We start from the raw sequence: 4254 nt of genomic DNA on the forward strand, positions 1-4254 counted from the left end.
TTCATGAAATGGTTTTTGAAGACTCTAGTTCATTTTTGGATGAGGATGTCAAAGATGAGGTAAATTTGGAATTTGGGCGCATTGGACCACATTCTAACCATTTTTCAATATTGTGCTTGGTTGATGACATGAAAGTTGAATTAACCGAGCCTATGGAGGATTTTGGAGATGAAGAACAAGGCGTTTTCATTTTGAAGTTTTCCATGCTAAGACGACAAAATGACATCCCTCACTTAAAGGCCAAAAAGTGCAAAATGCGATATCCGAGAGGTGGCCTCCTTGATTTTCTACCACCGCCCCATGAGCATCACCGGAAACTTGATTTAAAGTTGGGGCGAAAATTCTTATCCTCCAAGTGGAGGGAAAAGTGGTAAGGTTAACTCATGTCGTGCCACGACGTTAAATGCGGCGCTTTATGGGAGACAACCCATGTTTTCTTCATTTAGTTTAATTTTGCAATTTTAATTTTTAGGTAAGTTTTTATTTTATTTTTTTATCATTCTACCAAGTTTCATAATTTTTGGGAATTAATTTGAACAGGATTTAGAATGTTTAAGTGGCTGCACAGTTAAAAAAAAAATGCACAAAAGCTGCTTTAGGTTGATAAGTGGACTGTTTCATAATGCAAAAAAAAAAAAAAAAAAAAAAAAACCTATAGTGGGCAGTTGCCAACAATGCAGCGAGCCAGGTAAGTAGTGTAGAATTCTGAGTTTTAAAGGAAACACCTCTTGCCTTTTCTTTCAGTTCCTCTTAAACGCAAGAGGCTTTTGTTTTCTCCACTCAACGCCCTTCCCTTGTGATGACACCATGTCCAGTTGGTTCCTTCACCCATTGACGAAATTCAGGTAAAGTTCTGCTCCACTTCCCCCTTTCCCTTCTCCATCGTCTCAATTCTCTCTCTCGTTTGCTGTTAGTCCCATCCCCTGTCGCTCTAAAAAAATGGCAAAGTGTAAACATTATGAGCTTTAATTGCTGAACCTTTTGGGATTTAATAAATGATTGTTGTTGTTTGATGTTGCTTTTGTGTTGAACTATAATTCCCAACATTTTGGGAGGGTTGATCACTCACCGTTGATGCTTCAACTAAGCTAATTTTGGGATGCCCACTAGGTGTTCGATAAAAGGTCTGAGAGATAATTTCATTCGCCGGTGAAGTCTGAGTAACCGACCGCTATTAGGAATTGATTGGGAGTAATTCTTGGGTAGTCAAGTAGGTCATGAACTGCTTATTCACATCACCCGAGCACCATAATTTCAGTTTGTTTGTAATCTTTTCATATAGTTTGTTGTCTTTTCAAGTATTTACTTCACTGTTAAGAAAGTTCATGATTGGGAAGGTAAATGTACATCTGTGAGATTCACTGTACTATTACTTTCATCTTTCATAAGGTCTTCGAGTTGTTGGAAAATGAAATTGATAAATGAAGCATTGCATTATGAGTAAAAGAAAGTTTTAGGAAGTGGAATTGTACTGGAATTTGCTTCAAGATAGTTAAGATAGTTAGAATACGCTGTTGCCATTCACTTTTAACTCTTATGGTTAGATTTTTCAGCTTTCACATTTGGGGAATGGGAGTGTTATCTGCTGAAGCTAAAGACCTAAATATGGGAAAGAAGTCACCTCCTTTGGCCAAATAGAATGGAGTACAGTTAATGCCAACAGGCAATTTTTTTTTGCAAAAGGCTAGGCTTGCTTCACTGAAGAAGGGCAAGGCAAAGCACATGTCAAGGATGCATGATTCTTCGAAGATACCATCTTTTTCAGGGAGTCCCTCTAACTTGAGCTTTATTTTATTTAATTGCGTTGAGGACAATGCAATATTTTTAGTTGGGGGTGAGACTTCATTTTGATGGATATTTGGTGTTGGGATGTGATTTTTGCTCCTTGGCCAATTTTGGCTTGCTTGGTACCAACACATTTAAACCTTGACATGTGAATTCTTGATTTGAAAAAGAAAAATGATTGAATAAGGATTCTTGTTGTGACTTTTAGATTCAATATTTGGCTCTTTTGTTCACTAAATGGTCTCTTTAGACTATAAGTGACTTTCTTTGAGTTCATTTGTTTCAATTGGGTTTCGGATATATATTCTACTTGAATTTTCATGTGCCATGTGTGGTGAGGTTTTTGTGAGTTATTTTGCATTACTTGTGGTCAAGAACTTGCCCGGAATGTGTTTCAAGGCAAAATTCTACGTTACACTTGGTTTGAAAAATGATGTTAGGCCTTCTTTGGATCGTTTTTGCCTTAAATTTCCTACCCTTGCATATTTTCCCTAGTCAAACCCTTTTGAGTCTTTAACCTTCTCTTTGGCAACCATGTTACAAGCTTTAACCTTTTGTTCTTTATTGATCTATCTTTTGGCATCTCACCTCCCTAAGTGCTTTGAAAGTGTAAACATAGGCTAAAATCCTAAGCTTGGGGGTGACGGTTGGAAAAGTTGTGATGTGGAATTTGCTTAGAGGTTAAAGGGTAAAAACCAAAAAAAAAAAAAATAGTGGAACCCTCCTTGGTTTTTGAAGGAAAAAAAAAAAGGGTAAGAAAGATGAAAAAGGGAAGGAATAATAAGAGTTGTGAATAAAGCGGAGACTAGTTGGTGAAATGAAAAATGAAAAATGAAGAAAGGGGTGGAAAAGTTTCAAAGGAAGTGTGCTTCGAATGTTGAAAATTGTAGTGCTTAGGGAGGTTTTGAGTCACTTTTACCCAAATTATGCCCTACCTTAACCAAAAGCCTACATTACAACCCTTTAAGTCCTAATTGATTTTGAACCAAGTGTGTCTATGTTAGTAGAGAAATACATGGAGGCAAGCTTATGGTACTAGTGTGCATTTGAACATCTTTGAGAGAGAGAGAGAGAAGAGTTAATTCTTTCTATTTGATATCCCATTTGTGTTTTGAATTATATTTTCTAAGCGTGGGATTCTCTTTTGAGTGTGAGGGCATATGAGAATTTAAGTTGTGAATTTGTTCCATTTTCCAATTGAGAGGAATGAACAAAAGAAAGTTATTTTGTGATAATGAGGCAAATTTTGAAGCTTTAGTGTCTTGACTTGATTACTACTTTGATTAACTTGGTGTTTGAGCACTTGAAATGAAACTGAAGTTTTTGAGAAGAAGTTAGTGATTCATATGTTTTGGATTAATTGGTGGTACTAATCAAAGTCTTGTTTGTGCTTAAAGTAGACTTTTTGACTTGGTATGATGTTGGTGCACTATTGAGTCGATTCCTTAGAAGGAGATTGTACGTTTTGAATTGCTTGAGGACAAGCAATAGTTTAAGTTTGGGGTTTGATAAGTTGGTATTTTACCAACCTATCTCTTCTTTAATCTTATATTTTTGCTATGTATGATTAAGAAAATAGTGCATTTAATATCATTTACATCTATTTTACAGATTTTGTGTGATTTAGAAGTGATCGGAAGAAACCAAGTGAAAATAAAGTCAAAAAGAGGTCAAATTGGACAGATTTGCAAAACTGTCAAAACTGGACAGTTTTGCAAAAAGGGGACAGATTTGCAAAAACAGGCAGAACTACAAAAACTGAAATCTGGGGCATATTTTGTCATTTTTTGGACTTGGAAAAATTAGGCAACTATAAAAGCAAGACTTGGTGAAATTATTGATCATCTTTGGCATTTCAACACAAGTCTTGGAGAGATTTGGAGGCACACAATGAGAAATTCTTTACCCATTTCTTCATCTCTTGCTATTTATTGAATATTTATGTGTGTAGTATTTCATTTCAATACTTGAACCTTGTTTATGGAAGTATACATTGTTTAAGTTTGGATTGAATCTCTTGTTTTGCTTATGTGTTGAATGATTTTATAATTAATAGAAATGAGTTAATGTTGTTTTAATTATTCTTATTCTTTAATGTTTCTTAAGGGAATTGTTAACCCTAGGACTCGCCCATCTATTTCGGTTTAAACTTGGAAGAGGCAAACTCGAGATTGGGAAAGAATAATTAACAAGAATTTGGGGCGTTAACCCTCATCTAATGGAAACCGACTTAGGGATAGGCGACACCACTTGTAGCCATATTCAGGTGTTCTTAATGCTCCTAATTGCTTTAGGGATATTCAATTAGGTAGTCTAGTTAGTCTTCGGAAGAAGCTAATTTAGAGTCATTATCCGAGGCTAAGTAATATAAACTCACCATTATCTGTAAATCATGAAATACATTGGATCCTTACTTGAGCGTAGTTTCCTTTGTATCTATTCTCATGGTCATTGATCATTTTACTTGCT

General features: G+C 35.6%; 1 long non-coding RNA gene across 1 annotated transcript; it reads left to right on the plus strand.

The window, feature by feature from the left end:
• The first annotated feature begins 392 nt into the window (after window positions 1-392).
• Window positions 393-3863, plus strand: LOC132633721 (uncharacterized). The gene is made up of 2 exons (XR_009579762.1): window positions 393-845; window positions 1554-3863. It is a non-coding gene; the product is annotated as an uncharacterized LOC132633721 (long non-coding RNA).
• The last annotated feature ends 391 nt before the right edge of the window (window positions 3864-4254 follow it).

This window comes from Lycium barbarum, chromosome 1 (genome assembly GCF_019175385.1).
Source record: "Lycium barbarum isolate Lr01 chromosome 1, ASM1917538v2, whole genome shotgun sequence".
In the NCBI taxonomy this organism is placed as follows: domain Eukaryota; kingdom Viridiplantae; phylum Streptophyta; class Magnoliopsida; order Solanales; family Solanaceae; genus Lycium; species Lycium barbarum.